General features: G+C 50.5%; 1 non-coding gene and 3 pseudogenes across 1 annotated transcript; 2 read left to right on the top strand and 2 right to left on the bottom strand.

Moving 5' to 3' along the window:
* The first annotated feature begins 4,339 nt into the window (after positions 1 to 4,339).
* On the top strand, positions 4,340 to 4,458 carry LOC123570819 (5S ribosomal RNA; annotated as a pseudogene).
* Positions 4,459 to 8,204: 3,746 nt separating this feature from the next.
* Positions 8,205 to 8,323, top strand: LOC135968950 (5S ribosomal RNA; annotated as a pseudogene).
* A 1,455-nt stretch (positions 8,324 to 9,778) lies between these two features.
* Positions 9,779 to 9,897, bottom strand: LOC135968982 (5S ribosomal RNA; annotated as a pseudogene).
* Positions 9,898 to 12,767: 2,870 nt separating this feature from the next.
* On the bottom strand, positions 12,768 to 12,886 carry LOC135968920 (5S ribosomal RNA). The gene has a single exon (XR_010583954.1). It is a non-coding gene; the product is annotated as a 5S ribosomal RNA (ribosomal RNA).
* Positions 12,887 to 21,269: the final 8,383 nt, after the last annotated feature.

The following is a 21,269-nucleotide window of genomic DNA, read 5'->3' as shown; positions in this document are numbered from 1 at the left end:
TTCTCCCTCAAGGTATGCTTAATAGTCCTACTCTTTGTCAAGAATTTGTGCATAGAGCCTTAAATCCTGTTAGATGTCAATTTCCTACTGTATTGATATATCATTACATGGATGATATTTTATTAGCAACTCCGGATGAAGCCCTGCAAAGTCAAGTTTTTCAAGCTTTGCAACAGCAATTAACGCAATATAATTTGCAAATTTCTCCTGAGAAAATACAAACTCAATTTCCTATTCAATATTTAGGATATCTTGTAGTGGAAAAGCATATTCGGCCACAAAAGGTTCAAATTCGAAGAGATCAACTTTTGACCCTTAATGATTTTCAAAAATTGCTAGGAGACATAAATTGGCTTTGCCCCATCTTAGGCATACCTACTTCAACAAAATCACATTTGGCAAATGGATGTAACTTATGTCTCTTCTTTTGGTCGTTTAAAGTATGTTCATCATACAATTGATACGTGGTCCCATTTCCAATGGGCTACACCATTACCCTCTGAAAAGGCTGATTCTGTTATTACTCATTTACTCATTTGTTTTGTGGTTATAGGAGTTCCTGCTGAATTAAAAACTAATAATACCCCTGCTTATCGCTCTCGTAAATTCGCTGCCTTCCTTTCTTTATACCATATTCATCATTTCACTAGTATCCCATTTAACAGTCAAGGCCAAGCAATTATTTAAAGAGCCAATGCTACTTTAAAATTACAACTTTTAAAACAAACAGGGGGATATGGGCGAGACTCCCCAAAACATCAAATTCTGAAAGCCCTTTTTACTTTAAATTTTCTCAACCATTGGCGCCAATTACAGCAGTCAGCAGCAGTGAAACATTTTCAACAGCCTTTAGAAAAGTCACAAAACAGTAATCTGTGGGTGTATTATCCTTCATTACGAGGACAATATTTAAAAGAAAAAGTTTTACAATGGGACCGAGGCTATGCTTTTGTCCATACAGGTGCCAGAGACGAGTGGTTTCCATCTCAATGGTTGAAACAGTGCCATGGTGAAGAGAAGCCAATCCAAGGAGTTCCTCAAGGAATTTCAGGAGCTGAATCTGAGCGTTCAAAGAACATTCACCTTCGGGACTCGAGGTGCGGAGCCTCCAACATGGGGTCAACTGAAAAAGCTTACTCAGGAAGCTGAAGGGGTTGTTCAACAAGCCGGGCAGCCCAAAACCCCACTGATTTTATTTTTGGCTATGCTGGCTGTAGTGAATTGCCAGGTAACAGCTGAAGAATTCTCATACTGGGCTTATATTCCCTTTCCACCCTTATATCAAGGTGTGGCCTGAGGAGACAAAGAAGTTCCAGTATTTACTAATGATACTGTTTGGATGCCATCAGCTTTTTTAAACCAGGATCCTGAATTAGACACTGGCACAGTAAATAATTCATATCAATTTGGGGTTGAAAGGTTACCTATATGTCTGGGGAGTAGTCCACATTGTCTGCATCCTTCTCATGAGGCTTGAGCTGTTCGCTATAACCATAGTCATATATCTGCTTTTACTATGATTATTGTGGCTCAAAGTTTCAAGTATAATCATACTGCTATACTTAATGAAACTCTGCCAAGTACTTTATCTTTATGCCCTACACCTGATGTGTCTGGAGATGTTTCCCAACTAGAGTGGACTAGGTGTAGAGGCAGTGGGTCACGATTATTTTTAGAAGTAAAATGGAAAAGTCGTAGATACCTTGTTACTGATTGGAGTGCACATAGAGATTTCCAAACTAAATTTAGTCACGTCAACCTGCGCTGGCATAAGGGTAATCACAACATTGCTGCAGATGGCAATGAAACTATTATTTGGCATGATGGTGGCTTATCACCCCCTATGCCACATTTGGCTAATACCTCACAAATACAGAGTCATATTTGGAAGTTGCTAGCTGCAGGTAAACCAATGTTCACTTTCACGGGAAACATGTCCTTGAATTGTACTACTAACATTTCTAACCCTTTCCATATATCTTTGCATCAAAATAGTTCTAGATATGTAATTGCTTGTGTGAGAAAACCTTACTTATTGTTAACAGGAATTTCTAAATAGGATAATAATCCGGGAATAGTTAACTGTACAAACAATTGCACATTCTTAAGTTGTATAAATAATACTTGGTGGAATAATAATTGGAATGAGTCTCATTCCGATTTATATATACTAAGGGCCAGAAAAGAAACCTGGCTACCTGTGAACTTAACACATGCCTGGAGTGAATCTGCTGGGGTTACTCAGATTTACAAAGTAATGCAAGATCTTGTCCACTGCAGCTGGAGAGTAGTTGAGGTCGTCATAGCAGCGGTGGTAGGACTTGTAGCAATTGCTTCCACTACCCCCGTTGCTGGATTAGCTCTACACCAGAGTATACAAAATGCAGAATTTGTACAACAATGGCATGAACAATCACATTTGTTGTGGCAACAACAACGAGACATAGATGCTCATCTGACTGAACGAGTGGATAATCTGGAGCAAGTGGTTTCTTGGTTGGGGGATCAGCTAACAGTGTTAAATATGCGAGCTTTGTTAAAATGTGATTGGAATACTACCTAATTTTGTATTACTCCTGTTCCTTTTAACAGCACTGTACATAATTGGACTGAGATAAAGAGACTTTTAATTGGCCATAATAATCTTTCCTTAGAAATACAAGAATTAACACAAAACATTTCTGAAACATTTCGCAATCAGTTACCGTTGCTGACCGGAGCAGATTTGATGACTGGTATTGCACAAAGCTTGACGTCTTTAAACCCTATGAGCCCTGTAAAAACTTTACTGACTTCTGTTTCTAGTAATGTATTGATTGTTGTTCTTGCCTTTGTCATTTTCACAGTCTGCTGGAGATGGTGCCAAAGGGCAAACACCGAATCCCAGTGAGCTCAACATGTGATGATGGTTTTGAAAGAAATTTAAACTTGTAAATAAAGAAAGGGGAAATGTAGAGGACTACATGCTCACAAACGAGATGTTCCAGATAAGTCCTGCTCTTGCAAACAAAACAGGACGTTCCTTCCCCACAAACAGAGAGGACAAAGGAGCCAGCTGCAAACTGCAGACGCTAGGGACTGGTTAATGTGTAAACATCTTGAAAAACCAGGAAGTCAGGGAAAGGTCAGAAGAACAACATGTGTCTTGTGACTTGGCAACATTCCACAAACCACTGTATAAAATAAAGCAGAGAGTGCCGTTTGGGGCAGCCGCCATGTTTGTCCTGTCTTGTGTTGTCTTGTGTGTTCATTCCTTTGTTTAGGAAACACGCAGGTCCCGACACAAGAATAAACCTGTCTCAGTGCTCCATTGCTTCTCTTGCATGGACGGCCTGGTCACCCTCTTCTGGCCAAGTCTATGCCCCTTCCACCCTATCCCAGCCTGCTCAAAAGGGCCCTGCCTACCAGAGCAAGGTGCTCCTTCTCCAAGTCTCTATCACTCTCACTCTGTAGCTACCTCACCCTCTCTCTTGTGGGTTTGCCCCTCTGCCTCGCACTCCTTCTGTCGCCTTCCATCTGTCTCTCTATCTCTCTCTCTTTCTCTGTTCCTCTCTCTTTCTCTGCCTCTCTGTCTGTCTCTTTCCCTCTCCCCCTCCCCTGTCTCTCTCAACCGCTGTCTTTCTCCATCCCTCAGTTTCAATCTCTCCATCATCTCTTCCTTGCTTTCCTTCAAGATGTTCCCATGTGCATGCGTGTGTGTGTGGGTGTGTGTGTCTGTGTGTGTTTATGCACGTGTGTGGATTCCCGTGTGTGAGTTCCCAGGTCTGTCTGTGTGTGCAGCTGTGGATTTTCTCCTGGTGGTAGTGGGGTGTGGCTGGGTTTCTCTCAGCAACTCTCACCGGAGATCAGACTGCCGGCTATAGTGCAAGCCTGGGGAAAAGCAGGGCCATCCCCAACCCCCAACCCCCCATGGCCTCTTGCCCACTGTCTGGGTCTTGGTCAGGACAAGCGACTGTGGTGGGGGCATTGTGAGAAAAAAGCCACGTGCCTGGACCGGCTGTTCGCCCTTGGCCATCCCTGATAGCTCTGTGTGTGTGGAGAAAGAGGGGGCCTCACAGGAGTTCCTGAGTGGCCTGGGATCCAAAAGAATATCTCCACAACAGGGCTGAGGATGGGTTGGGTTCCCAGGATTCTGGGCCGTGGGCCCTGACGCCTCAGAGCACTCCCTGTTCTGAGTGGGCCTGATGTGGTGGAAACTTGGAATCTCGGGAGCCGGGGGAAGGTCACGGGGGAGCGGGCTCCTGATTCGAGCCTGGTGGCCCCAGGCTGGCAGTGTCAGCTGGAAGCCAGCAGGCATAGCTGCACTGGGCTCTTGGGGCAGCGAGGCTCCTCTGCCAGTGTCTACGGCCATATGACCCTGAATGCGCACGATCTTGTCTGATCTCAGAAGCTAAGCAGGATCTGGCCTGGTTAGTACTTGGATGGGAGACCACCTGGGAATACTGGGTACTGTAGGCTTTTTTGCTTTCTTTCTTGTCTTTCTTTTCCACCTTCCTTTCCTCCCTTCTCTCCTTTTTTGTTTTCCTTCTTTCTTTCCATCTTACTTTCTTTTCTTTCTTTCTTTCCCCTTTCTTTCCTTCTTTCTTTCCTTCCTTCTTTCTTTTCTTTCTTTCTCTCTCTCTTTCCTTCTTTCTCTCGCTCTCTCTTTCTTTCTTTCCTTCTCTCTTTTCTTCTTTTTCTTCCAAACAGAGTCTCTCTCTGTCACCCAGGCTGGACTGTCATGGTGCGATCTCAGCTGTCAGCACCGCCTCCTGGGTTCAAGCCATGCTCCTGCCTCAGCCTTCCGGGCAGCTGGGACTACACGCTCCTGCCACCACGCCCGGCTCATGTTTTGTAGTTTTACTAGAGATGGGGTTTCACTGTGCAAGCCAGGCTGGTCTGGATCTCCTGACCTCTTGATTCACATGCCTCGGCCTCCCAAAGTGCTGGGATTACATTCATGATCCACTGCACATGGCCTGCAGTAGGTTTTTATGGCTTTCCCCCTCCCTCCCTTCCCCCTTCTATCGTCGTGCTTCCCAACCTCCCCTGACTCTGCTCCCCCTTTATCGTGCCCCTACACACCTGATGCAACTGGGGAACTCCTTCTGGGGGTGCACCACCAAAGCACCACCAGGCAGCAGCATTCCACTGCTCCTGCCTAGCCCCCACCCTGCCAGGAGCCTGGCTCCAGGCTGGGAGGGAGGGGGCTGGACCCCAAAAGCACAGGCCAGGGTGTTAACATTGTGAGAAAAATGCCAGGCACAGCTGGACTGCCTTTTTGCTCTTGGCCAGCCTTGATGGCTCTGGCTGGGTGTGGCAAAAACGGGCTTTGCAGGAGCTCCTGAACCACCAGGGATCCAAAAGAATACCTCCACAACAGGGCGGAGGAGCCGATGAGGTCCCAGGATAGTGGGCCATGGGCCCTGACCCCTCGGAGCACTCCCTGTTCCGAGCGGGCCCAACGTGGTGGAGACCTGGGAGCTTGGGAGCGGGGGAAGCCCACAGGTGAGCGGCTCGGGTGTCCCGATCCAAGCCCGGCGTCCCGGGGGCTGGCGGTGCCAGCTGGAAGATGGCAGACATGGCTGGCCCGGGCTCTTGGGTCAGCCAGGCACCTCTGCTGGCGTCTATGGCCATACCAACCTGAACGCGCCTGAACTCATCTAATCGTGGAAGGTAAGCAGGGTTGGGCCTGGTTAGTACTTGAATGGGAGGCCGCCTGGGAATAACGGTTTCTGTAGTCTTCTTTGCTTTCTTTCTTGTCTGTCTTTCTTTTCTACCTGCCTTTCTTCCCTTCTCTCTCTCTTCTTTCTTTCTTTCTTTTTTCTTTCTCTCTTTCTTCCTTCCTTCAATTCTGTCTTTTTTCTCTCTTTCTATCTGTCTTTCTTTTCTTTCCCTCTTTCTTTCTTTCTTCTTTCTTTCTTTCTTTTCTTTCTTTCTTTCCATCTTTCTCTCTTTTCTTTCTCTCTCTTTTTCTTTCTTTTGCCCTTCCTTCCTTCCTTCCTTTCTTTCTTTCTTTCTTTCCTTCTTTCTTTCTTTCTTTTTCTTCCAGATGGAGTCTCCCTCTGTCACCCAGGCTGGAGGGCAGTGGCACAACCGGCCCTGATGGCTCTGGGTGGGTGGGGCAAGAGGGGCCTCACAAAAGCTTATGAGCCACCATGGATCTAAAAGAATACCTCTTAGACAGGACGGAGGACCGGACGGGCTCCCAGGATCATAGGCCCTGGGCACTGGTGTCTCGGACCACTCCCTGTTCCATGCAGGCCCGACATAGTGGAAACTCAGGAGCTTGGGATCTGGGGGAAGGCCTCGGGCAAGCGGCTCTGGGTTCTGGATCCAAACCCAGCAACCCTGGGCTGGTGGTGCCAGTTGGAAGCCAGTGGGCATGGCTCGGCCAGCCTCTTGGGGCAGTCAGGGTCCTCTGCTGCCGTCTACAGTCATACCACCCTGAACAGGCCCGAACTCTCTCTTCTTTCTTTCTTTCCTTTTTCTTTCTTTCTTTTCCTTCTTTATCTCTATCCTTATTGTTTCATTCTTTCTTTCCTTCTTTCCTTCTCTTCTTTCTTTCTCTTTCTTTCTTTCTTTCTTTATTTCTTTGTTTCTCTTCCAGATGGAGTCTCACTATGTCACCCAGGCTGGAATGCATTGGCATGATCTCAGCTCACTGCAAGCGCCGCCTCCTGGGTTCATGCCATCCACCTGCCCCAGCCTCATGAGCAGCTGGGACTACAGGTGCCCGCCAGCACGCCTGGCTCATGTTTTGTAACTTTAGCAGAGACGGGATTTCACCATGTTAGCCAGGGTGGTCTGGATCTCCTGACCTCGTGATCCACCAGCCTTGGCCTCTGAAAGTGCTGGAATTACAGGCATGATCCACTGCACATGGCCTGCTATAGGCTTTTTTGGCTTTCCCCCTCCCACCCTTCTCCCTACTGTCACCATGCTTCCCAACCTTCCCTGACTCTGCTCCCCCTTTATCGCCCACCTACACCACCACAGCAGCCGGGGACCTCCTCCTGGGGGTCTGCCAACCAAACACCACAGGGCAGCAGCCTCCCACTGCTTCTGCCTTGCTGCCACCCAGCCAGGAGTCCAGCTCAAGCCTGGTAGGGCAGGGGGCCGGACCCCAAAAGTACAGGTGCAGGTTCCATGGCATTCACGGAGCCTTCCCTGTTCCAGAATCCCCAGGTGATTGAACCCTCTCATTGGACGCCCCCACAACCTTCCAAACCAGGGGAAGGCGCAGGTAGGGGCAGCGGGTGCCACACACTCCATTGCCACCAACATTGTGTAAAATGCAGTCCGGAGGACACACCAGAGAACCAGGCCTCATTCCATTCCCCTTGGGCACGCCCGGTACCATGGCTCCCACCAATTGGCAGGCACCCTCAGCAAATCAAGGGGCCCACTGCACTGCACCAAGAGCACAGGGAGGTACCAAGAAAGGAAGGAGACTATGAAACCCACCTCCACAGCAAGTAATTAATCCAAGAAAAAACCCGTCTCAGCACTCCATTGCTTCTCTCACATAGAAGGCCTGGCCACCCTATTCTGGCCCAGCCCAAGCCCCCTCCACCCTATCCCGGCTGGCTCAAGAGGGCCTGGCCTAACGGAGCAGGGCACTCTCTCTCCAAGGCTCTATCACTCTCACCCTCTAGCTCCCTCCACCTCTCTCTTCTGGGTGTGCCCCTGCACCTCGCGCTACTTCTGTCACCTTCCCTTTGTCTCTGTGTCTTTCTCTCTTTCTCTGTCCCTCTCTCTTTCTCTGAACGTCGGTCTGTCTCTTTCCCTCTCCCCCTCCCCTGTCTCTCTCACTCACTATCTCTCTCCCTCCCTCTGTTTCAATCTCTCCATACATCTTCCATGCTCTTCTTCAAGCCGTTTGTGTGTGTGTGCATGTGTGTGTGTGCCTCAGCCCCTCTCACTGGGGATCAGACTGCTGCCTCTTGTGCCAGGCAGGGCAAAGCAGGGCCTTCCTCCAAGCCCCAACAGCCCACGCCCTCTTGCCCACCAGCTGGATCTTGGTCAGGACAAGCTACCATGGTAGGGGTGTTGTGAGAAAAAGCCCAGTGTGGCTGGGCTGGCTGTTCACATCTGGCCATCCCTGAGGGCTCTGGGTGGATGGGGCAAGAGGGGGCCTCATAAGAGCTCCTGAGTGGCCAGAAATCCAAAAGAATAACTCCAAGACGGGGTGGAGAACCGGACAGGGTCCCAGGATCATGTGTGTCTATGGTCACACAACCCTGAATGTGCCCAATCTCGTCTGATCTCAGAAGCTAAGCAGGGTCATGCCTGGTTAGTATTTGGATGGGAGACCACCTAGGAATACCAGGTGCTGTAGACCTTTTTGCTTTCTTTCTTGTGTTTCTTTCTATTCTACCTTCCTTTCTTCCATTCTCTCTCTCTCTCTTCTTTCTTTCCTTCTTTCTTTCTTTGTTTCTTCTTTCTCTTTCACTCTTTTTTCTTTCTTCCCTTCTTTTTTATTATTTCTCTGTTTCTTTCTTTCTTCTTTCTTTCTTCCTTTCTCTCTTTCTTTCTTTTCTTTCTTCCTTTCTTTCTTTCTTTTCCTTCTCTTTCTTTCTTTCTTCTTTCTTTCTTTCTTTCTTTCTTTCTTTCTTTCTCTCTCTTTTTTCTTTCTTTCTTTCTCTCTCTCTTTCTTTCTTTTTCTTCCAGATGGAGTGTCGCTCTGTGACCCAGGCTGGAATGCAGTGGCATGATCTCAGCTCACTAAAAGTTCGGCCTACTGGGTTCACGCCATTCTCCTGCCTCTGCCTCCCAAGCACATGGGACTATAGTCGCCTGTCACCACGCCCAGCTCATGTTTTGCAGTTTTAGTAGAGATGGGGTTTCACTGTATTAGCCAAGCTGGCCTAGATCTCCTTAAGTCATGATCCAACTGCCTCGGTATCCCAAAGTACTGGCATTACAGGCTTGATCCACCGCACCCAACCTACTGTAGGCTTTTGTGGCATCCCCCTCCCTCCCTTCCCCCTACTGTCGCCATGCTTCCCAACCTCCCATGACTCTGCTCCCCATTTATCACGCACCTACAAACCCGCTGCAGCAGGGGATCTCCTGCTGGGGGTCCACTACAAAAGCACCACTGGCTAGAGCATCCCACTGCTTTCACCTCGCCTTGACATGATGGAGTCACTCCCAGGGTGTGAACCTGGGAGGCGAGATTGCACCACTGCACTCCACCCTGGGAGATTGAATGAGACTCCATCTGGAAGAAAAGGAAGGAAGGAAAGAAAGAAAGAAAGAAAGAAAGAAAGAAAGAAAGAAAGAAAGAAAGAAAGAAAGAAAGAAAGAAAGAAAGAAAGAAAGAAAGAAAGGAAAAGAAAAGAAAAAAGAGAGAGAGAGATAGGAAGAAAAGGAGAATTAAGAAAGAAGAAAGAAAGAAATAGAGAATGAAAGAAAAGAGGAAAGAAAGAAAGAGAAAAAGAAAGAAAACAGAAATAAGAAAAGAAGGAAAGAAAGCAAGAGAGAAATAAAGAAAAGAAAGAGAGAAAGAAAGAAAAGAAAGGACAGAAACAAAGAAAGAAAGAGAGACAGAAAGAATATAAAACAAAAAAGAATGAAAGAAAGAAAGAGAGAAAGAAAAGAAAAAAGAAGGAAAGACAGAAAGAGAGAGAGAAAGAAAGAAAGAAAAGAAAGGAAGAAGGAAGGAAAGAAGTAAGAAAGAAAGAAGGAAAGAAAGAGAGAAAGAAAGAAAGAAAGAAAAGAAAGCAAGAGAGAAAGAGAGAGAAGGAAAGAAAGGCAGGTAGAAAAGAAAGAAAGACAAGAAAGAAAACAAAAAACTCTTCAGCACCCAGTATTCCCAGGAGGTCTCCCACCCAAGTACTAACCAGGCCCCACACTGCTTAGCTTCCAACATCAGATGAGATCGGGCAGGTTCAGGGCAGTATGCCCATAGATACCAGTAGAGGTGCCTGGCTGCCCCAAGAGCCCGGCCCAACCATGCCCACTGTCGTCCAGCTGGCACTGCCAGCCCGGGGACGCCAGGCTCGTATATGAACCCCCGAGCCACTTGCCCTCCACCTTCCCCCATCTCCAGAGCTCCTGAGGTTCCACCACATCAGGCCCGCTTGGAACAGGGAGTGCTCTGAGGCATCAGGGCCCAAGGCTCACGATCCTCGGACACTGTCTGGTCCTCCACCCTGTCACTGAGGTATTCTTTTGGAGCCCTGGAGGCTCAGGAGCTCCTGAGAGGCCCCCTCTTGCCACACCCAGCCAGAGCCATCACGACTGGCCAAGGGCGAACAGGCAACTGAGCAGCGCATGGACTTTTTCTCACAATGCCAACACCACGGTCGTTTATCCTGATCAAGACCCAGCCGGTGGTCAAGAGGGTGTGTGGGGTAGGGGGTTGGGGGATGGCCCTGTTTTGCCCCGGGCTAGCACTAGATCCAGCAGCCTGATCTCCAGTGAGAGGGGCTGAGAGAAACCCAGACACATGCCGCCACCACCAGGAGCAAATCCACAGCCCCACACACAGACACAACAGGGCTCTCACACGTGGAAACCCACACACGAGTGCATACACACACACAGACACACACACACGCGCACACACACAAACTGCTTGAAGTAGAGCAAGGAAGAGATGGATATAGAGATTGAAACCGAGGGAGGGAGAGAGTCAGCAAGCAAGAGAGACAGGAGACAGGGGAGGGGGAGAAGGAAAGAGAGAGACCGAGATTCAGAGAAAGAGAAAGGGACAGAGAAAGAGAGAGAGACAGAGAGACAGAGGCAAGGTGACAGAAGTAGCATGAGGTGCAGGGGCAAACCCAGAAGAGAGAGGTAGAGGGAGCTAGAGAGCGAGAGCGATAGAGGCTTGGAGAGAGAGCACCCTGCTCCGGTAGGCAGGGCCCTTTTGAGCAGACTAGGATAGGGTGGAGGGGGCTTGGGCTGGGCCAGAACAGGGTGGCCAGGCCGTCCATGAGACAGGAGCAACGCAGCACTGATACAGATGTTGTCTTGGATTAATTGCTTGTTTTGGAGGTGGATATCTTAGGCTCTTTCCTTTGTTGGCACCTCCCTGTGCTCTTGGTGCAGTGCAGTGGGTCCCTTGATTTGCAGAGTATGCCCACCCGTTTGGCGGTAGCTGTGGCACTGGGTGTGCTGACGAAGCCCGAAGCCTGGGTCTCTGGCGTGTCCTGGGGACTGGAGTTTACATGAAGATTTGGCAATGGGAATCTGGGTGCACAGGGACAGTTCCTCTGTTGGCTGGCGAAGCAATGTCCCTCCACCGGCTAAAGCAACCCCTGCGTTCTGGAGCGGATGTCGTAGCTGACCTGTGAGGCACTCGCTGCCCCTGCCTGCCCCTTCCTCCGGTTTAGAAGGTTGCAGTTTTGTCCGATGAGTGGATTGCATCGCCTGGGCATTCTGGGAGTGGGAAGGCACCGCGGACAGCAGGGAACCCGTGCCTATGCCTTTGGTGTCCTGCCCCCTGCCCTCACGGGCTGGAGTCGGTCTCCTGGCGGGGCATCAGCGAGGCACAAGGGCTGGGATGCTGCTGTCTGGTGGTGCTTTGGTGGCGCCTCCCTAGAAGGAGACCCCTGGGGCAGCAGGAGTATAGGGGGGCCATAAATGGGGAGCAGAGTCTGGGATGTTGGGAAGTATGGCAACAGTAGGGGGAAGGGAGGGAGGGGAAGCCACAAAAGAGTACAGCAGGCCATGCACGGTGGATCACGTCTATAATCACAGCACATTGGGATTCCGAGGAGGGTGGATCACGAGGTAAGCAGATGCAGTCCAGTTTGGCTAACAGGGTGAAGCCCCGTCCCTACTAAAACTACAAAACAAGAGCCCAGTGTGGTGGCGGGTGCCTGTAGTCCACACTTCTCGGGAGGCTGAGGCAGGAGCATGGCTTGAACCTGGGAGGCGGAGCTTGCAGTGGGCCGAGATCCACCACTGCACTCCAGCCTGGGTGACAGAGTGAGACTCCATTTGGAAGAAAACGAAAGAAAGAAAAAAAGAAAGAAAGAAAGAAAGAAAGAAAGAAAGAAAGAAAGAAAGAAAGAAAGAAAGAAAGAAAGAAAGAAAGAGAGAGAGAGAGAGAGAGAGAGAGAGAGAGAGAAAGAAAGAAAGAAAGAAAGAAAGAAAGAAAGAAAGAAAGAAAGAAAGAAAGGAAGGAAGGAAGGAAGGAAGGAAGGAAGGAAGGAAGGAAGGAAGGAAGGAAGGAAGGAAGGAGAGAAAGAAGAGAGAGAAAGAAAGAAAGAAAGAAAGAAAGAAAGAAAGAAAGAAAGAAAGAAAGAAAGAAAGAAAGAAAGAAAGAAAGGAAGGAAGGAAGAAGAGAAAGAAGAGAAAGAAGAGAAAGAAAGAAAGAAAGAAAGAAAGAAAGAAAGAAAGAAAGAAAGAAAGAAAGAAAGAAAGAAAGAAAGGAAGGGAGAGAAAGAAAGAAAGGAAGGAAGGGAGAGAAAGAAAGAAAGGAAGGAAGGGAGAGAAAGAAAGAAAAAATGAAAGAAAGGGAGAGAAAGAAAGGAAAGAAAGAAAAAAGAAAGAAGGGAATGAAGAATGAAGAAAAAAGAAATCATGAAAGAGAGAAAGAAAAGAAAGAGAGAAAGAAAGGAAAGAAAGAAGAAAGAGAGGAACAAAAGAAAGAAGGAAGGAAAAAATGAAAGAAAGAGAGAGAAAGAAAGAAAAGAAAGAAAGAAGGAAAGAAATAAGAAAGAATGCAATAAAGAAAGAAGGAAAGAAAGAAAAGAAAGAAAAAGAAAGAAGAGAGAGAGAGAAGGAAAGAAAGGAAGGTAGAAAGGAAAGAAAGACAAGAAAGAAAGCAAAAAAGCCTACAGCACCTGGTATTCCCAGGCGGTCTCCCATCCAAGCACTAACCAGGCCCGACCCTGCTTAGCTTCCAAGATCAGATGAGATCAGGTGCATTCAAGGTGGTATGGCCATAGATGCCAGCAGAAGGACCTGGTTGCCCCAAGAGGCTGGCCCAGCCATGCCCACTGGCTTCCAGCCAGCACCACCAGCCCAGGGCTGCCGGTCTCGTATCGGGACCCCCAAGCCACTCACCTGCGACCTTCCCCCAGCTCCCGAGCTCCCAAGCTTCCACCGTGTCGGGCCCACTCGGAACAGGGAGTGCTCCAAGGCATCAGGGCCCACTGCCCATATCCTGCTCCCTGTCTTGGAGTTATTCTTTTGGATCCCTGCCCACTCAGGAGCTTCTGTTAGGCCCCCTCTTGCCCCACCCAGCCAGAGCCGTCATGGCTGGCCAAGGTTGAACAGCCGGCCCAGCCTCACGTGGCCTTTTTCTCACAATGTGCCCACCACGGTCGCTTGTAATGACCAAGACAGGCTGGGTAGAGAAGAGGACATTGAGGGTTGGGGAATGGCCCTGCTTTGCCCTGGGCTGGCATTAGAGCCAGCAGCCTGATCTCCAGCAAGAGGGGCTGAGAGAGACCCAGACACACCCCACCAACACGAGGAGCAAATCCACAGCCCAACACACAGACACACCCGGGCACTCGTGCGTGGGAACAGACACGCGAGCGAGCACACACACAGACACATGCATACACACACACGCACACACACACGTGCACACACACACAAACGGCTTGAAGGAGATCAAGGAAGAGATGGATGGAGAGATTGAAGCCGAGGCAGGGAGAAATACAGTGACGGAGCGAGACAGGGAAGGTGGAGAGGGATAGAGACAGACAGCGAGGCAGAGATAGAGAGAGGGACAGAGAAAGAGAGAGAGACAGAGAGACAGAGGGAAGGCGATAGAAGTATCGTGACATGCAGGGGCAAACCCAGAAGAGAGGTGCAGCAAGCTAGAGAGAGAGATCGATAGAGCCTTGGAAAGGGAGCACCCTGCTCCAGTAGGCAGGGTCCTTTTGAGCAGACCGGGATGTGTTCGAGGGGCCTTGGACTGGGCCAGAACAGGGTGGCCAGGCCGTCCATGGGAGAGGAGCAAAGGAGCACTGAGACGGGTTTTGTCCTGGATTAATTGCTTGCTGTGGAAGTGGATTTCATAGGCTCCTTGCTTTGTTGGCACCAGCCTATGCTCTTGGTGCGGTACAGTGATCACCTTGATTTGCAGAGTGCCCCCGCCCAACTGGCAGTAGCTGTGGCACCGGGCGTGCCCACTGGGCCCAAGGCCTGGGTCTCTGGCGTGTCCTTGGGACTGGAGTTTACACAAACTTAGTGGCAATGGGAATCCTGGTGCACAGGGACTGTTTTCGTAGTGGCTGGCGATGTAATGTCCTTCCCCTAAATAAAGCAGCTCCTGCTTTCTGGAGCGGAGGTCTTGGCTAGCATGTGTGGTACCCGCTGCCCCTGCCCACCCCTTCTCCCTGATTGGAGGGTGGCGAAAGATGAGAGGATTGAATCGCCTAAGCCTTCCAGGAGTGGGAAGGCATCGCGAAGAGCAGGGAACCAGTGCCTGCGCCTTTGGGGTCTGGCCCCCTGCTCTCCCGGGCTGGAGCTGGGCTCCTGGCAGATCATCGGCGAGGCAGAAGTGGTGGGATGCTGCTGCCCAGTGGTGCTTTCGTGACGGACCCCTAGGAGTAGGTCCTGGCTGCGGCGGGTGTGAAGGCAGGCAATAAAGCGGGAGCAGTCGGGAGGTCCAGAAGCATGGCGACAGTAGGGGGAAGGGAGGGAGGGGGAAAGCCACAAAAGCCTACTGCAGGCTGGGTGCAGTGAATCACGAATGCAATCCCAGCACTTTGGGAGGCTGAGGTGTGTGGATCACGAGGTCAGGAGATCCAGACCAGCCTGGCTTACGTGGTGACACCTCGTCTCTACTAAAACTACAAAACCTAAGCTGACATGGTGGTGGGCGCGGGTAGTCCCAGCTGCTTGGGAGGCTGAGGCAGGAGAATGGCGTGAACCCGGGAGGCAGAGCTTGCAGTGAGCTGAGATGTGCCACTACACTAAAGCCTGGGTGACAGAGTGAGACTGTGTTTGGAAGAAAAAGGCAGAAGAAAAGAAAGAAAAGAAAGAAAAGAAAGAAAGAAAGAAAGAAAGAAAGAAAGAAAGAAAGAAAGAAAGAAAGAAAGAAAGAAAGAAAGAAAGAAAGAAAGAAAGAAAGAAAGAAAGAAAGAAAGAAAGAAAGAAAAAAAGAAAAGAAAAAAAGAGAGAGAGAAAGAAAGAAAAAAAGAAAGAGGGAAAGAAAGAAGAAAGAAGAAAGAAAAGAAAGAAAGAAAGGAAGGAAGGAAGGAAGGAAGGAAGGAAGGAAGGAAGGAAGGAAGGAAGGAAGGAAGGAAAAAAGCCTACAGCACCCAGTATTCCCAGGCCATCTCCCATCCAAGTACTAACCATGCCCGACTCTGCTTAGCTTCTGAGATCAGACGCATTCAGGGTGGTATGGCCATAGATGCTAGCAGAGGTGCCTGGCTTCCCTAACAGCTCGTCACAGCCATGACTACCGGCTTCCAGCCGGCACCACCAGCCCGGGGGCCCCAGGCTCGAATCGGGACCTCTGAGCCGCTTGCCCCTGGCCTTCCCCGGGCTCCCGAGATTCCAAGGTTCCACCACATCGGGCCTACTCAGAGCAGGGAGTGCCCCCAGGCATCAGAGCCCAGGGCCCAGGATCCTGGGACACCGTCCCGACTTCAGCCCTGTCGTGGAGATGTTCTTTTGGATCCCAGGGCACTCAGGAGCTCCTGCAAGGCCCCCTCTTGCTCCACCCACACAGAGCCATCAGGGCTGGCCAAGGGTGAACAGCCTGCCCAGCTGCACGCGGCCTTTTTCTCACAACGCCCACACCACGGTCCCTTGTCCAGACCAAGACCCGGCCAGTGGGCAAGAGGACGACAGGAGTTGGGGGTTGGCAGATGGCCCTGCTTTTCCCCAGGCTGGCACTAGAGCCGGCAGCCTGATCACCGGCGAGAGTTACTGAGAGAAACCCAGTCACACCCCACCACCACCAGAAGAAAATCCACAGACCCACACACAGAAACACCTAGGCGATCGCATGTGGGAACCCACACAAGTGTGCAAACACACAAAGACACACACACACATGCACGCACATGCAAACGGCTTGAAGGAGAGCAAGGAAGACATGGATGGAGAGATTGAAACCGAGGGAGGGAAAGAGACAGCAGTCGAGGGAGACAGGGCATGGGGAGAGGGAAAGAGACAGACAGAGAGGGAGAGAAAGAGAGAGGGACAGAGAAAGAGAGAGAGACAGAGAGACAGAGAGAAGGCAACAGAAGGAGCATGAGTTGCAGGGGCAAACCCAGAAGAGAGAGGGTAAGGGAGTTACAGAGCGAGAGCAATAGAGCCTTGGAGAGGGTGTGCCCTGCTCCGGTAAGCAGGTCCCTTTTGAGCAGACTTGGTTAGGGTGGAGGGGGCATGGGCTGGGCCAGAACAAGGTGACCAGGCCATCCATGCAAGAGGAGTAATGGAGCTCTGAGACAGGTTTTGTCTTGGGTTAATTGCTTGCTTTGTAGGTGGTTTTTGTAGGCTCCTTCCATTGTTGGAACCTCCCTTTGCTCCTGGTACGGTGCATTGGGACCCTAGATTTGCAGAGTTCCTCCATCCACTTGGCAGGAGCCATGGAAATGGGTGAGCCCACGGTACCCGAGGCCTGGGTCTCTGGCATGTCCTTGGGACTGGAGTTTACACGAAGTTGGTGGCAATGGAATCCGGGTGCACAGGGACTGTTTGCCTGGTGGCTGGCAAAGCAATATCCTTCCCCTGGATAAAGCGGCCCCTGTGTTCTGGAGCAGAGGTCTTGACTGGTGTGTGTGGCACCTGCTGCTGCTGCTTCCCACTTCCCCCAGTTTGGAAGGTTGAGGCAGCGTCCGATGAGTGCATTGAATCGCCTTGGAATTCTGGGAGCGGGAAGGCAGCTCCAACGGCAGGGAACCTGTGCCTGCGCCTTTGTGGACTGGCCCCTTGACCTCCCGGGATGGACCAGAGCTCCAGGCATGGCAGCAGCAAGGCGGAAGTGGTGGTATGCTGCTGCCTGATTGTGCTTTTGGGGCGGACCCCCAAGAGTACGTCCCCAGCTGCAGCGGGTTTGTAGGTGGGCGATAAAGTGGGGGCAGAGTCCGGGGAGTTTGGAAAGGATGGCAAGAGTAGGGGGAAGGGAGAGAGGGGGGAAGCCACAAAAGACTACAGCAGGGTGGGTGCGGTGGATCACACCTGTAACCACAGCACGTTGGGATTCAGAGGTGAGTGGCTCACGAGGTCAGGAGATCCAGACCAGTCTGGCTAACATGGTGAAGCCCCCTCTCTACTAAAACTACAAAACATGAGCCTGGCGTGGGGGCAGGCGCCTGTAGTCCCCGCTGCTCGAGAGGCTGAGGCAGGAGAATGGTGTGAACGTGTGAGAGGGAGCTTGCAGTGAGCCGAGATCCCACCACTGCACTCCACCCTGGGTGATAGAGTGACACTCCGTCTGGGAGAAAAAGAAAGAAGGAAGGAAAAGAGAGAGAGAGAGAGAGAAAGAAAGAAAGAAAGAAAGAAAGAAAGAAAGAAAGAAAGAAAGAAAGAAAGAAAGAAAGAAAGAAAGAAAGAAAGAAAGAAAGAAAGAAAGAAAGAAAGAAAGAAAGAGGGAGGGAGGGAAAGAAAGAGAGAGAAAGAAAGAGAGAAAGAAAGACAAAAAGAAAGAGTGAAAGAGAGAAAGAAAGAAAGAAAGAAAGAAAGAAAGAAAGAAAGAAAGAAAGAAAGAAAGAAAGAAAGAAAAGAAAGAAGGAAAGAAAGAAAGAAAGAGAGAAAGATAAGAAACAGAGAAAGATAAGAAAGAGAGAAAGATAAGAAAGAACTAAAAAAGAAGAGAAAGAAAAAACGGAAGAAATAAAGAGAGAAAAGAAGGAAAGAAGAGAGAGAGAGAAGGAGAGAAAGGAATGTAGAAAAGGAAGCAAAAAAGCCTACAGCGCCCAATATTCCCAGGCAGTCTCCCATCCAACTATTAACCACGCCCGATCCTGCTCAGGTTCCGAGATCAGATGAGATCTCGCGAGCTCAGGGTGGTGTGGCCACAGATGTCAGCAGAGGCACCTAGCTGCCACAAGAGCCCAGCCCAGCCATACCTACAGGTTTCCAGCCAGCACCGCCAGCCCGGGGCCTCCAGACTTGTATCGGGACCACAGAGCCACTCGCCCACAGATTCCCCAGGCTCCCGAACTCCCAAGGTTCCACCACGTCCGGCACGCTCAGAACAGGGAGTGCTCCGAGGCATCAGGGTCCAGAGCCCACGATCCTGGGTCCTCGTCCGGTCTTCTGCCCTGTTGCAGAGTTATTCTTTTGGATTCCCTGGAGGCTCAAGAAATCCTGCGTGGCCCCCTCTTGCCCCACCCAGCCAGAGATGTCAGGACTGGCCAAGGGCGAACAGGCAGCCCAGCAGCAAATGGACTTTTTCTCACAATGCCAACACTCGGGCCTGTGCCTTTGGGGCCTGGCCCCATGCCTCCCAGGCTGCAGCCTGGCTCCTGGCGGTACGGTGGTGATGCGGAAGCGGTCGAATGCTGATACCCGGTGGTTCTTTTGTGGCACAACCCCAGAAGGAGTTCTTTTGTGGCGCAACCCCAGAAGGAGTTCCCCAGGTGCATCAGGGGTGTAGGGGTGCGATAAAGGGGGAGCAGAGTCATGGGAGGTTGGGAAGCATGGTGACAGTAGGTGGAAGGGAGGGAAGGGGGAAGCCATAAAAGCCTGTAATCCCAGCACTTTGGGAGGCTGAGGCGGGTGCGGGTGGATCACGAGGTCAGGAGATCCAGACCTGCCTGGTTTACACGGTGAAACCTGGTCTCTGAGGCAAGAGAATGGCATGAACCTGGGAGGCGGAGCTTACAGTGAGCCGAGATTGCACCACTGCTCTCCAGCCTGGTGAAAGAAAGAAAAGAAAAGAGAGAGAGAAAGAGAGAGAGAGAGGAAGGAAGGAAGGAAGGAAGGAAGGAAGGAAGGAAGGAAGGAAGGAAGGAAGGAAGGAAGGAAGGAAGGAAGGAAGGAAGGGAGAGAAAGAAAGGAAGAAAGAAAGAAAAAGAGAAAATAAAGAAGGAAAGAACGAAAGAAGGAAAGAAAAGAAAGAGAATGAAAGAGAGAAAGAAAAGAATGAAAGAAAGAAAAAAGAAAGTAAAAAGATAGAAATTAAGGTGAGAGAGAGAGAAGGGAAGAAAGGAAGGTACAAAAGAAAGAAAGGCAAGAAAGAAAGCAAAAATGCCTACAGCACCCGGTATTCCCAGATGGTCTCCCACCCAAGTACTAACCAGGCCCTGAAAGGAATGAGGCACATCCCCCATATATCTCCCAACTTCCTGAGCCCAGAACAAACACATTCCTCCATATTTCTTTCAAACTTCAGAAAAACATCACCTGGGAGATCTCCAATAAGGAATGCTAAATGTATAATGTTAACCAATTGTAATGCAGTAACCGAGAGAACTACCTTGTTCCCTGTAACTTTACATATCCTGTTTACATCGGGCTATAAAAAGCAAGCACTCGCATTGTTCGAGGCCCTCCTGTATGCTGTAGAATGGAGTGACCAAGTTCGAACTTGTAGTAAAGATCCTTGTCGCTTGGCTTTGACTCTGGACTCTGGTGGTCTTCTTTGGGGAACAAATGGTCTGGGCATAACATCTGGGGGCTCGTCTGGGATTCCCCAAGCCCACCAGACCCCTGGTCAACGGATCTACTAAGATCAATCTACTGATAGGTGAGCCGGCTCATCTCCGTTTGTCTGTCTGTGTCTGTTCTGAATCTGAATCTGTGACTCACAAGGTCTGAAACGAGCTGGCGCAGTCCTGGTGGACGCGCTGTAGGACGGCCAGTGGAGACTGGTGGGAGACGTCCCCTTGCTCTCGTCTGATCTAGATTGCGATCTGAGCTGAAGGAGCACGATCGCGATCTGAGCGGCTAACTCTGACCCGGGCTTCCGATGCGCGCTTGCAATCCGAGCTGCCGGAGCGCGATTGCGATCTGAGCGGCTAACTCTGACCCGGGCTTCTGGTTCACGCTTGCGATCCGAGCTGCCAGAGCATGATCGCGATCCGAGTGGCTAACTCTGACCCGGGCTTCTGGTGCGCGCTTGCGATCCGAGCTGCTGGAGTGCGATCGCGATCCGAGCGGCTAACTCTGACCCGGGCTTCTGGTGCGCACTTGCGATCTGAACTGCCCCGGTTTGGCGGGCAGCAGCTATCTCTGATCTGGGCTGCCCGAGCACGAGCGCGATCGCGATCCAGGCAGCTAACTCTGACCCGGACTTCTGGTGCGCACTTGCAATCTGAACTGCCCCGGTTTGGCGGGCAGCGGCTATCTCTGATCTGGGCTGCCTGAGCCCAATCGCAATCCAGGCAGCTAACTCTGAGCAGGGCTGCCAAAGTGCGCCTGCAACTAGATATCATTAATAAGTCAGATCAGATTTCCTTTACAGGGATTCTAACCCACATTCCTTTACAGGAAGAAACTACAAATTATTACAGGATGGGTAATACCCAGAGCACTCCTCTATCTCTCCTTACAAGTAATTTCAAAGAAGTTAGAGCAAGGGGCCATGATCTTGGTATAGAAATCAGGAAAGGAAAGCTAATTACTCTGTGTCACTCTGAATGGCCTGCCTTTGATGTGGGGTGGCCACCCGAAGGGACCTTCCAACTTGCTGTCATCACTAGGGTAAAGTCCAAGATTTTCCTACCTGGGCGTGCGGGCCACTTAGATCAAATCCCATATATCCTCATATGGCAGGATCTTGTTGAGAACCCGCCTCCTTGGCTGTCCCCTTTCCAATTAGCCTCTGAACCCTGTAAGGCACTGGTTGCTCGACCACTAAAATCCAAGCAACTAACTGCCCCTCCCCATCCTGTTCTACCTTTGCGGGGAAATCCCATCCTGTTCTACCTGACAGCGGGGACCCACTGTTCACAGAACCCCCTCCGTACCCCTCCGGGCCCCAGGCCCCAGCCCCCCACGCTGAGCCTGGGGAAAAAGCAGGCGGATGGGAGGCGGCCGGCACACAAGGACCCGCTAAAAGTAAAAGTAACTTTGAAGGGCCAGCGGGGTGGACGCGAGGGCACACTTCGCGGGCTAGCCCCCCCCCAGCCACCTGACTCCACAGTGGCTCTACCCCTTCGGGAAATAGGACCCCCAGATGACACAGGAATCCCCAGGCTCCAGTACTGGCCATTCTCTACCAGTGATCTGTATAACTGGAAGACCCAAAGTGCTCGGTTTTCAGACAACCCCAAAGATTTAATGGCTTTACTGGATAGTGTCATGTTCACCCACCAGCCCATTTGGGATGATTGTTAGCAGCTCCTCCAAATCTTCTACACAATGGAAAAGCGAGAAAGAATACAGGCCGGCGTGGGACTACAACACGACAGAAG

This window comes from Macaca fascicularis, chromosome 1 (assembly GCF_037993035.2).
Source record: "Macaca fascicularis isolate 582-1 chromosome 1, T2T-MFA8v1.1".
NCBI lineage: Eukaryota > Metazoa > Chordata > Mammalia > Primates > Cercopithecidae > Macaca > Macaca fascicularis.
Note: the sequence above shows the minus strand (reverse complement) of the source record. Positions and strands in the feature narration are given on the sequence as shown.